The sequence below is a fragment of the Trachypithecus francoisi genome, unplaced genomic scaffold (assembly GCF_009764315.1).
Source record: "Trachypithecus francoisi isolate TF-2019V2 unplaced genomic scaffold, Tfra_2.0 Lachesis_group13, whole genome shotgun sequence".
NCBI classification, from domain to species: Eukaryota; Metazoa; Chordata; class Mammalia; order Primates; family Cercopithecidae; genus Trachypithecus; species Trachypithecus francoisi.
The window spans coordinates 68202468-68216358 of record NW_022681458.1 but is presented as its reverse complement, the minus strand read 5'-3'; positions in this window follow the sequence as shown (position 1 = coordinate 68216358).

The window sequence follows — 13891 nt, the reverse complement described above, 5'->3', positions numbered from 1 at the left end:
GGGGAGAGGGGGCAGAAAAAAAATGTCCAAAGTGATAGATACCCTAAACACTCTGATTTGACGTTACAACACGGTATACGTGTATCAAAATACCACATGTACCCCGTAAATGTGTACAAATGTATCAATTTTTTTAACAACAAAAGATGCATATACCAAAAGCATCACTCGCTACTTTAGTCAGATTCAGAGAACCTTCTTAGACCACACTTGAGTTACTGTCATGGAATATCTTTTTAAAATGGCTGGAAATGAGGATAGTCTCTTGAAAGAACACCTTTTCCTACCTATTTCAGTATTGTAGTCAAGTCATGAAATACAATTTTTTTTTTTTTGAGAGGGAGTCTCGCTCTGTCATCCCGGCTGCAGTGCAATGGCCTGGTCTTGGCTCACTACAACCTCTGCCTCCCGGCTTCAAGCAATTCTCCTGCTTCAGCCTCCCCGGTAGCTGGGATTACAGGCGCGCACCACCACGCCTAGCTAATTTTTGTATTTTTAGTAGAGACAGGGTTTCACCATGTTGGCCAAGCTGGTCTCAAACTGCTGACCTTGTGATCTGCCTGCCTCTGCCTCCTAAAGTGCTGGGATTACAGGCATGAGCCCGGCTGAAATACAATTTAATTAAAATACTTACTTTCTTAATAGAAACTGCTTCTCAGTGGCACCTACTGCTACATTTACATAGTAACCCAAAATTGCAATTGCTTAACGGAGAGAATCACAGTGCTGGATATTATTTATACTTTTTCTTCCAAAACAATTTGAGGAAATTCTGTGCTGGCAGTTTTTACTTGCCTTTAAGGAACAGAATGTTTCCACTTCCCCCTAAAATGGCTGAGTGCTGCACCATAACATCACTTCATTCCAACCAAACAGCTGGAATAAAAAATGCAATTATACACACATATATATGTATAATCTATACACACATAACTATGTATAATATATGCATTAATATATAAACAGAACAATCCATAATAAAAGAGATGACCATCATGGATAAATCTCAATATTGTGTGAAAAAAGCTAGTTATAGAAGGATAAACATGCTACTACTGTATTTATATAAAGTTTTTAAATGTACCAAATTATATTCTATACTATATATGGGTATGTACATATGTAGTAACATTGTAATTGCAAAGGAATGATGTGCTAAATTTAAAATGGTGATTACCCTTGGTATGAAGAGAATGGGATTTGAATGAGTTTCCCATGGGCTTTGTTTACATTTGCAAGTTTTACTTAAGCTAGGTTGAGTGTATTATTATTGTATTCTCTATATTGTTCTCTTTGCCTGAAATACTATTTTAAACTAAGCATTATTTTAAACTAAAAAAAAAAAAAAAAAAAGTACCTGATAGGAGAAGTACTGCAATAAGTAAGTATGCTCAGGTGACTGATCAAAGGGCTGGAAGCAAGAGAGAATGATTCAAATATAACTAAGTTTGCCAGCTTTTAGTACATGGAAAGATGAACTGAAATAAAGGATTTTAAAAGGGCATGAGTAAGTGGTGGGCCATTATGAATTTGGTCTTAGATGTGCTGAGCTGGAGGCACTAGCAGGACTTCCATGAGATGGATAGCCAACAGACTGTTGTCAAATTGAGTCTAGAGCCACAAAGAGAAGCAAGGGCAGGCTTGGATTTGGGGACACTTACCATCTTCACAGGCCTTTGTCCATTTGTCTTTAAACATAGCTATGTTTGAAGGATAAACATTCCTTCCTATCTTTAAAAATCCTCCATGTAACTGGTTGTCCCTAGCTACTATCTTTTTTCTTTCCTCCCTTTCCTTGTCCAAAGTCTCAGTAACTTGCTGTCTTCTTACTGCCTTCCTAATATAATTCTATACCCAATTTCAGCATCTAACACTGTAAACATTTCCTTCTTAACACTCTCTCCTCCCTTGAACATTATCAGCTTTCTGGTTTTCTCTCAAATATATATTTCTCTGTATCTTTACAGTGCAGTCCCATAAAAAGCTACCTGTGGTGATGGAAATATTCTATGTGTGCACTGCCTATTACCATAGCCACTAACCACATGTGACCATTAGGAACTTGGAAATGTGGCTAGTGTGACTGAGGAACTGAAGTTTTTTTTATTTTAATTAAAGTTAAATGCGAATGGCCACATGTGGCTAGTGGCTGTCATATCAGACAGTGCCACTTTAGGGTTTCTTTTCAGTTTTCGGTTCCCTGAGCTTTTCTTCAGAAGCTGGAAACACAGCGTTCTATAATGTCAGCCTCATCTCCAAACTCACTCCCAAACCTCTAGTTATCTCCTGTCACCTGAGTTCTTGTTCTATATCCTTTTTTTTTTTTTTTTTTTAAGCAAAGTTTCACTCTTGTCGCCCAGGCTGGAGTGCACTGGCATGATCTCAGCCCACTGCAGTCTCCACCTCCTGGGTTCAAGCGATTCTCCTGCCTCAGCCTCCCAAGTAGCTGGGACTACAGGCACACGCCATCAGGCCCAGCTAAATTTTTTTGCATTTTTAGTAGAGACGGGGTTTCATCATGTTGGCCAGGCTGGTCTCAAACTCCTGACCGCAAATGATCCACCTGCCTCGGCCTCCCAAAGTGCTGGGATTACAGGCGTGAACCGCCGTACCAGGCCTTGTTCTGTATCTTTAAGCACTGTGAATTCCTCTTGAATGTCTCACTTTCACCTCAAACTCAGAATGTTTAAAGCTAAACTCATAGCTTTCTCTATACAACCAGCTCCTCCTCCCTTCCGAAGCTTCTGTCTGTGACAGTGAGGCCATCATTCTCTCAGAAACCCATATGGGAAATTACCTTTGACACATCTCCTCCCTTCCCTCTCCTATAGGCAGCCACTTACCAGGTGCTGACTGCCAAGTTTTCCTGCAGACACTCTCAGCTACCTGTTCATTGAAATCACATTTATTGAACCCTGCTCTACAAGATGCTGCATGGTCCCTATCCTCAAGGAGTGGATATCCAGTTAAGAAACAAAATATAGGGCCGGGCGCGGTGGCTAACGCCTGTAATCCCAGCACTTTGGGAGGCTGAGGCAGGCGGATCATGAGGTCAGGAGATTGAGACCATATTGGCTAACACAGTGAAACCGCGTCTCTACTAAAAATACAAAAAAATTAGCCAGGCATGGTGGCGGGCCCTGTAGTCCCAGCTACTCAGGAGGCTGAGGCAGGAGAATGGTATGAACCTGGGAGGTGGAGTTTGCAGTGAGCCGAGATAGCGTCACTGCACTCCAGGCTGGGCGACAGAGCAAGACTCCGTCTCAAAAAAAAAAAAGAAAAAGAAAAGAAACAAAATATAGGCCAGGCCCAGTGACGCATGCCTCCCAGCACTTCGGGAGGCCAAGGCAGGAGGAACACTGGAGCCCAGGAGTTCAAGACTAGCCTAGGCAACATACTGAGACCTCAACTCTACAAAAAAATTTTTTTAATTAGCCAGGCATGGGGGTGCATGCCTGCAGTCCTAGCTACTTGGGAAGCTGAGATGGGAGGATTCCTTGAGCTCAGGAAGTCAAGGCTGCAGTGAGCTGTGATTGCACCACCGCACTCCATCCTGAGCCACAGAGCAAGAAGCAAAATATAAACATACACAAATTCAAATAATAGAGAAGAGAAATAACAAAGCCTACAATACATCAGATGCTTTGCCAAAGGACTGTCTTCCGAATTCAGAAATCACTGGGGGGTCAGTCAGCTCCTTCTGGAAGGGATCAACGCATGCTATGCCCTGGCCCACTTGTGTTGCCCTAGACAGGCCTCCAGACTTTCTTGCTCCTTTCTGTTCCATATCTACCACCAAATTAGTCTTCCTTAACCTGGCTCAAAAAATTTGAGTGATGCAAATGATCTAATGCATATCAGGGCATGTCTCCCAACTCCTCACTGTCCTGTGGTCACTCTAATCACGGAGAGTTTACTGGCCCTCTGCCACCAGGATTTTCCTTCTCTCCTCCCCCATGCTTCAATTCAAGTCTTAACCTCTTTCCATAAAGCCACTGCTGGCCAGGCATCGTGGCCAATCTCAACACTTTGCAATTCAAGACCAGCCTTAGCATCATGGCAAAACCTCATCTCTAACAAAAAATACAAAAATTAGCTGGGCATGGTGGTGTGCACCTGCAGTCCCAGCTACTCTGGAGGTTAAGGCAGGAGGATCACCTGAGCCCGGGGAGGTCAAGGCTGCAGTGAGCTGTGATCGTGCCACTGCACCCCAGCCTTGGTGACAGAGACCGTGTCTCAAAAATAAAAATTTAAAAAGCCACTGCTTCCAGCTATTGGTCATTCCCTCATCTCTAACTTTTCATTAACCTTATAGTATACCCCTTAATATCACTCTTAATTCATGATTTAGTATTGTCACCACGATTTAAATCATAAGTACTTTGTGCACAAGCAATATCTTACTCTTTTTCTATGGTTCTTAAGCAGTGATTTCCAAGGAGGGAGAGGTATCATTTGAAAACAAAACAGCTCTTTGTCCCATAGGGACGTTTTTAAAAGCTATGACACTTAACTTACTGGAATTTCAAATATTAAAGGAAAATGTGAGACTTTTATGCTTTATCAAAGGAGGCATGTTGTGCAGTGAAAGAGTAAGGAGACAATTTTTCAGTGTTGAGCAAATAGAAGATAATTAATAGATATTCTGTTGAACAACACATTGATTTCAACAAGCCATGAATTTGGATTCTTTTAGGATTAAACGTTCAGACTTCTTATTTTAATGGAGAAACTGTTAGTAATATGACTTGCTGATTGTAAAGGGGCCACAAAACTGGTACTTACCAGTTGAAACAACCATCAAAAACATAAGGATATGTTTGAATGTTTTTGTTATGAACCATTTGATGTATAATATATGCACAATGTATACATAAACTATAAAACAATAATAGATGATGAAGTCACCTAATTTAAGAGATTTCTGGAACTAATAAACACCTGTAATTTATTTATTTATTTATTTTGAGATGGAGTTTTGCTCTTGTTGCCCAGGCTGGAGTGCAGTGGTGCGATCTTGGCTCACCACAACCTCTGCCTCCTGGATTCAAGCGATTCTCCTGCCTCAGCCTCCCTAGTAGCTGGGATTACAGGCATGCGCCACCATGCCCCACTAATTTTGTATTTTTAGTAGAGATGGGGTTTCTCCGTGTTGGTAAGGCTGGTTTTGAACTCCCAACCTTGGGTGATCCGACCACCTTGCCCTCCCAAAGTGCTGGGGTTACAGGTGTGAGCCACCGTGCCTGGCCAACACCCATAATTTAAAGGTTCTGTTATCTTTAACAGCAAATGACTTTATTTTTGCTCTAATTACATATATTTCACTGTTTTTTTTAAAATCTAGTATATTAAAAATATGGCATTTCTTGGCCAGGCGTGGTGGCTCACACCTGTAATGTCAGCACTTTGGAAGGCTGAGGTGGGTGAATCACCTGATGTCAGGGGTTCAAGACCAACCTTACCAACGTGTTGAAACCCTGTCTGTACTGAAAATACCGAAATGAGCTAGGCATGGTGGCATGCACCTGTAATCTCAGCTACTCAGGAGGCTGAGGCAGGGAAATCGCTTGAACCCAGGACGCGGAGGTTGCAGTGAGCCAAGATCATCCCATTGCACTCCAGCCTGGGCAACAAGAGCGAAACTCCATCTCAAAAACAAAAAATAAAACAAGGCATTTCTTTAAATTTTGTAGTCAACATGCCTGTCTTACTCATTGCATTGGAATTATTTTGTTTCTAGCATGCTTGCTAACTCATGAATTTGTACTTTTTTACTCTATTTTGAACATTCTGATTTCACATTACTGAGATAGTCTTTCTTTCTTTTTTTTTTTTTTTTTGAGACAAGGTCTCACTCTGTCACCCAGGCTAGAGTGCAGTGGTGCCATCTTGGCTCACTGCAACCTCCACCTCCTAAGCTCAAGTGATCCTCCTGCTTCAGCCCCCCATGTAGCTGGGACTACTAGCGTAAGCCACCACATCTGGCTAATTTTTGTATTTTTTGTAGAGATGGGGTTTTACCACATTGTTGCTCAGGCTGGTCTCGAACTCCTGAGTTCAAGTGATCCACCTGCCTCAGCCCCCCAAAGTGTTAGGATTACAGGCATAAGCCACCAAGCCCAGCCTACTGTGAAATAATCTTTCTACTTCATATTTCCTCCACACTGAATTGAATAAGCCACTTATCTGCTTATGTCGCTAGTCTACTCAAGTCATTTCATTCCTCCTTTGTATTGACTGACCCTCCCTCTAGTTTTGTATAACAAGCTTACTGCGTGTTACTTCTTCCAAATCACTGACATATAAAAATGAACAAAATTGGTCCTAATATTGATCCCTGGAGCTTTGTAACCCATCCATTCCAAACTATTCCACACTTTGATATCAAAGTCAATGTTTAATCTACTTAAGTATTTCATCCCTATACCATACTTGTCTAACTTCTAGATTAGTTGTTTGTCTGGTATTGTTTTCATGGTACTTTATCCTAAAATATAAGTAATTGGTTCATGGCTTCCCTCAGCTGATACTTGTTATTAAAACCAGAAGTTATTTCATATCACTGAGGCAGATGAGATATGAAGCCATGCTGACTCTTTTTAAAATTAAATCATAACTTTCTGATATTTCCATTTGCTGATTTCCTACAAAATTTACCAATGTCACCTTCTTTACAGAAGTTAATACTTCTGAATCTCATGCTCAAGAGAAAAAGGGATATTTAGGGAATGAACAATAATTTAACGAGGGTTTTACTTATTAAAACTGACATAGACCTAGTCAAAGATAAAGTATTTCAAATCACTTTTCTCCTTATTGATGAATTCAAACATCTGTTAAGAATAAAGAAGCAGGCTAAGCGTGGTGGCTCACATTTGTGATCTCAGAACTTTGAGAGGCTGAAATGGGTGGATCATTTGAGTCTAGGAATTTGAGACCAGCCTAGACAACATAGGGAGATGCTGTCTGTACAAAAAATAAAAAATTAGCTGGGCGTGGTTGCACCCGTGGTGGCATGCACCTGTGATCCTAGCTACTCTCGAGGCTGAGGTAGGAGGATTGCTTGAGTCCAGGAGGTTGAGGCCGTAGCAAGCCGTGATGGAACTACTGCACTCCAGCCTGGTCAACAGAGCAAGACCTTGTCTCAAAAAACAAACAAACAAAAAATCAAGAAGAAAATATTCGCATTGGCCGGGCGCGGTGGCTCAAGCCGGTAATCCCAGCACTTTGGGAGGCCGAGACGGGCGGATCACAAGGTCAGGAGATCAAGACCATCCTGGCTAACACGGTGAAACCCCGTCTCTACTAAAAAATATAAAAAACTAGCCGGGCGAGGTGGCGGGCGCTTGTAGTCCCAGCTACTCGGGAGGCTGAGGCAGGAGAATGGCGTAAACCCGGGAGGCGGAGCTTGCAGTGAGCTGAGATCCGGCCACTGCACTCCAGCCTGGGCAACAGAGCGAGACGCGAGACTCCATCTCAAAAAAAAAAAAAAAAGAAAGAAAATATTCGCATTACAATAGTGAAAATCTATCAGAGTTGTCAAAATTCATAGAACTGTATAACTAAATAAGGTAAAATTTACTATATGTAAATTATACCCTATTTTATAAATAGGAGAAAAAAGTAGATAGAATCTTCATTTTATGTTTGTTTTGATTTTTTGAGACGGTGTCTCATTTTGTTGCCCAGGCTGGAGTGAAGTGGCACCATCTTGACTCACTGCAACCTCTGCCTCCAGGGTTCAAATGTTTCTCCTGCCTCAGCCTCCTGAGTAGCTGGGATTATAGGAACCCACCACCATGCCCTGCTAATTTTTGTATTTTTAGTAGAGATGGGTTTTCGCCATGTTGACCAGGCTGGTCTCGAACTCCTGACCTCAGGTAATCCACCCACCTTGGCCTCCCAAAGTGCTGGGATTACAGGCGTGAGCCACCACACCTAGCCAGAAGCTTCCTTTTTTAAAAAACCTGGTAGAATACTGAAAATGAGACTCTGTGAGAATAGCATAGGGGATGGTCCAGGCTCCTGTACCTGGGAGGTTTAACATAAACTAATTTAATTGTGAAAACTTTTTTGAAGAGGAGATGGAAGCATATGAACAAAGGCTTAGAAATGAATATTTTGAAAGAAAGAAATCCATAGATAACAGTGGAAAGGCAAGAAATGCACATGTTAGGCTGGCACGGTGGCTCACACCTGTAATCCCAGCACTTTGGGAGGCCAAGGTGGGTGGATCACCTGAGGTCAGGAGTTCCAGACCAGCCTGGCCAACATGATGAAACCCTGTCTCTACTAAAAATACAAAAATTAGTCAGATGTGGTGGTGCATGCCTGTAATCCCAGCTACTTGGGAGGCTGAGGCAGGAGAATTGCTTAAACCCAGGAGGTGGAGGTTGCAGTGAGCCAAGATGGCACCACTGCACTCCAGCCTGGACGACAGAGTGACGTTCTGTCTCAAAATAAAAAAAAAAGAAACAAAAGAAATGCAGACTTTAAAAGTGTGTTTAATGTATGCTAAAAGCAAATGCATAAAAAGGCCAAATGAATAAACCCACAGAGTTCCTCACAAACACATATATTTCTGCAAATATAACAGCAAGATTATAGAAAGAAAAATGGTATGTGTGTGTGTATATATATATATATCTGTTTTGTACACTTGAAAGCAGGAACCATCAGAAAACATTGCACCTAGTAGGACTTTAATAAATTATTTGACTAAAGTGATACTTAACTTCTTTAGGCCTGTTATCTCATTATTAGTCAGCTATTCCTAACTTGTTTTTAATTTGTCTTATTATTTTTAATAAACTTTTTATTTTGGAATGCTTTTAGATTTACAAAAAAAGTTACAAAGATAATATAGAATTCCCATATACCTCTAATCCAATTGTTAGATTACAGCCAATCATTCCAGTTTGCACAGACTGTCCTGGTTTTAGCACTGAGAGTCCCACATCCCAAGAAACCCCTCTTCCACACAAACTGGAATGGTTAGTCACCCTACAATGTTAGTATCTTACCTTACCATGGTACATTTGTCAAAACTAAGAAACCAACAGGGTGCATTATTACTAAACTCCAGACTTTATTTGGATTTCATTAGTTTTTCCAGTAACATCCTTTTTGTATTATAGGATCTAAAACAGGATACCACATTCATGTGTTTAGTCATCATGTCTTAGTGTCCTCTAGCCTGTGACACTTTCTCAGTCTTTCCTTGTTTCTCATGACTTTAACTCTTTTAAGGAGTACAATAGCCCACCCTTATCTGTGAGGGCCATTCCAAGACCCCCAGTAGGTGCCTGAAACTTCAGCTAGTACTGAACCCAATTGCCATCAATTGGAACACGTTTTTGTTCATGTCTTCCACCCACAAACTTAATGCCTTTTGCATCTTAACTAGCATTTATCATGCACAGTGGCCCTAACTTTTGCAATCTGAGGTGTGATGGCAAAACTAGCAGGAATTACTTTTTCCTTCACAAGTTCACAGATAGAAGATTTGTTCTTGTCTTAGATCTCAGCAACCCCAACATATGATTTTTTTCTTTTTCTATTGAGAAGGTTCACCTTTTCATTTAAAGGAGGTACTTTATGGCTTCTCCTTGGCATATCTGAATTACCAGCATCACTACTCTTGGTGCTTTGGGACCATTGTGAGGTCAAATAAGAGTGACTTGAAGGCTGGGCTCATGCCTGTAATCCCAGCACTTTGGGAGGCCAAGGCGGGTGGATCACGAGGTCAGGAGATCGAGACCATCCTGGCCAACATGGTGAAACCCCATCTGTACTAAAAATACAAAAAAAATTAGCTGGGCTTAGTGGCATGTACCTGTAATTCCAGCTACTCAGGAGGCTGAGGCAGGAGAATCGCTTGAACCAGGGAGTCAGAGGTTACAGTGAGTGGAGATCTTGCCACTGCACTCCAGCCTGGCAACAGAGCAAGACTCCGTCTAAAAAAATTAAAATTTTTTTTAAAAAAAGAGTGACTTGAACACAAGCACTGCGGTACTGTGACAGAATCCATGAGAGGGCAATTGAGTGACTAACAGGTGGGTAGCATTGACCATGTGGATCTGCTGGACAAAAGGATGATTCACATCTGGGTGAGATGGTGTGGGATGGCCTGAGATTTCATCAAGCTACTCAGAACAGCACACAATTTAAAATGTATAATTTTTTTATTTCCAGAATTTTCCATTTAATATTTTTTGCCACAATTTGCTGAAGATAACTAAAACCACAGAAAGTAAAACTGTTGATAAGGAGGTGCTATTGTACTGGTAAAGTATTTTGTAGAATGTCCCTCAATTTGTGTTTGTCTGGTGTTTTTTGACATTTAGACTCGTCTTATGGGGCTCGAGGTCCTAATTTTACTTATTTATTTATTTACTCATTTATTCATTCACTTTTAGAACCGAAGTCTTCCTATGTTGCTCAGGCTGGAGTGCAGTGGCTATTCACAGGTGCAAACATAACAGCTTCAAAACTTCTGAATTCAAGCCATCCTCCCATTTCAGGCTCCTGCATAGCTGGGACTACAGGTGCGTACCACCTCATCCAGCTCTTATTTATTTATTTATTTTTATTTTGTTTATTTTTCTTTTTGAGATGGGGTTTTGCTCTGTTGCCCAGGCTGGAGTGCAGTGGTGTAATCATGGCTCACTACAGCCTCAACCTCCCAGGCTCAGTTGATCCCCCCACATCACCCCTGCAACAAATAGCTGGGACTGCAAGTACATGCCACCACACCTGGATAATTTTTGTATTTATTGTAGAGATGAGGTTTTGCCATGTTGCCCAGGCTGTCTGACCTTATTTTTAATACTTGCATAATATTTCATAGTATGTAACTTGGAATATATTATATGACATTCTTGTAACTAAACATTTGCACAGATCCATGATAATTTTTAAGGTTGAATTCCTCTAAGTGGACTTGCTGTACTGAAGTGTAAACACAATTTTAAGGCTTATGATATGCATTGCCAAATTGCCCTTCAAAGTACATAAACTTACCAGTTTATACACTCACAAGTAATTTATAAAAGTACTTATTTCTCCACACACTCAGTTTTCATTTTTATTTTTAATCTTTGCCAATTGGATCATCAAAAATATGGTGCTTTTTTAAAGTTTCATTTCTTTGATTACTGGTGAGAGTGAGCATTTTTACATGGTTAGTGCCATTGGTATTCTATGAGTTTCTTGTTTATACCCTTTATCCAATTTTTTATTGAGACATTTATCATTTTCTTTTGATTAGAAAGTGCATATTAGGCCAGGCGCGGTGGCTCAAGCCTGTAATCCCAGCACTCTGGGAGGCCGAGGCGGGCAGATCACGAGGTCAGGAGATCGAGACTATCCTGGCTAACACCGTGAAACCCCCGTCTCTCCTAAAAAATAAAAAAAACTAGCCGGGCGTGGTGGTGGGCGCCTATAGTCCCAGCTACTCAGGAGGCTGAGGCAGGAGAATGGCGTGAACCCGGGGGGCGGAGCTTGCAGTGAGCCAAGATCGTGCCACTGCACTCCAGCCTGGGGCACAGAGCAAGACTTTGTTGCAAAAAAAAAAAAAAGAGAGTGCATATTAATGATGTTAAACATTTTCTTTCAATATGTTTCCAATTGTTTTCCAGATTTTCATTTGCGTTTTAATAATGTCTTGATATTCAGAGGTGTGAACCACTCTCATTTGTTTTCTGCCTTTGAATGTTGTTTTTGTTTTTCAATTTGCTGTTGGTTTGATTTTAATATGGAGCTCAGTTCTGAATCCTGCTTGTTCTGGGACAGCTTACATGAGTCTTCAAGTCCCGCAGCATAGCAATCTCATCACAGATTGACAGTGCTCCCCTTCCTAGTGAGGCAATATCCCTAAGTCCTCACAGTCCCAAGCTTTAGGAGATAAAAAAGAAACAAAAACAAATTCAAAAGCACACTCCCCTGAAAGCTGCCAAATTCAGGCTGCCATTGACCTCGAAGGAAATAAATTCCAAAGATAGTAAAAACCACAGAAAAAAAAACACACATCTTTTAACACAGTTCAGCTCCAAACCCCAAAACAGTCTGAAATCTGTGAGCATCCTCTGTGAGCATCCCTGCCATCCAGTCTTTCCGTAAGGCTTTGGCTCTCTCTGAACAGGGAACAGGAGCCTGGACTCTTAAGTCCTGCTCAGGGAGGCCAGGATTTCTCTTTCCTGTTTCCCATTCTCTTTGCCTCCATTTTAGAACTTTTAAAGTCCTGACAATTTCAGAACAGATGTCAGGACTGAAAGTTATTAGAAAGAACTAGAAAGGGGTGGGAGAAGGGAGAGCATCAGGAAGAATAGCTAATGGATGCTGGGCTTAATACCTGGGTGATGGGATGATCTGTGCAGCAAACCAATGTGGCACACATTTACCTATGTAACAAACCTGCACATGTACCCCTGAACTTAAAAGGTAGAAATAAAAAAAAAAAATTACTCCTAAGTATTTTATTATAGTGAGTCTTGATACCTTGTGGAGAAGGTCCTCCCTCCTTATCTTTTTTTTTTTTTTTCAGACAGAGTCATTTTCTGTTGTTCAAGCTGGAGTGCAGTGACATGATCATAGTTCACTGCAGCCTTGACTTCCTAGGCTCAAGTGATACTCCCACTTCTGCCTCCCAAAGTGCTAGGATTACAGGCATAAGCCACTGTACCCAGCTCTTACTCTTTTTATTCAGGAATGTCTTGGATGTTTTGTTGTTGTTGTTGTTGTTTTGGGTTTTTCTTTTTCTTTTTTTTTTTTTTTTGGAAATTTGCTCTTAGATGTACATTTTACAGCCAGTTGTCAGGCTCCATGAAAAATGTAGAATTTTCATTAGCATTGTTATTGGATCTATAGATCAATTTTGGAAGAATGGACATCTTTATTATATTGTGTATTTCTAGCCATGAAGATGGGATATGTCTTATTTAGATTTTCATAATGTCTTGCAATAAAGTTTCATAATTTTCTGCAAAAAAAAAAAAGAGAAAGAACCAGCATCTCACGCCTGTAATTCCAACACTTTGGGAAGCCAAGGCAGGTGGATCATGAGGTCAGGAGTTTGAGACCAGCCAGGCCAAGATGGTGAAACCCATCTCTGCTAAAAATACAAAAATTAACCAGATGTGGTGGTGGGCACCTGAAATCCCACCTACTTGGGAGGCTGAGGCAGGAGAATTGCTTGAACCTGGGAGGCAGAGGTTGCCGTGAGCCGAGATTACGCCACTGTGCTCTAGCCTGGGCGACAGAGCAAGACTCCATCTCAAAAAAAAAAAAAAAAGAAAGAAAGAGAAAGAACCAGAAACATTAAAAGATTAAAAAGCCTTATGCCTTCTCTTTCTCCCCACTTCTCTTAATGAAAACATTTAAGACAGCAAAAGCTTTACATTAAATTTAAGTAAGGAAAAATAAATAAATAAGAAAAACGAGGCAAAAAGCAGGCCTAGTTCACAGATGGTATGGTTTTTTTTTATAATTGACAAAAATTGTATGCATTTATGATATACAAAACATGATGTTTTGAAATCTGTATACATTGTGGAATGGCTAAATCCAGCTAATTAACATATGCATTACCACACACACTTATTTTGATGTATGTGTGTGTCTGATGAGAACACTTAAAATCTAATCTCTTGACAATTTTAAGTGTAGAATACATTGTTATTAACTAGTCACCATGTTGCACAATAGATCTCTTGAACTTATTCCTCCTGTTGAACTGAAATTTTGTATTCTTTAACCCACATCTTCCCAATCAACCCCCACCCCACCCCACTACCAAGCTTCTGGTAACCACCATTCTATTCTGTTTCTAGACTTTTTTAAGTTAGACTTTTTAAGATTGCACATATAAGTGAAATCATGCAGTATTTGTTCT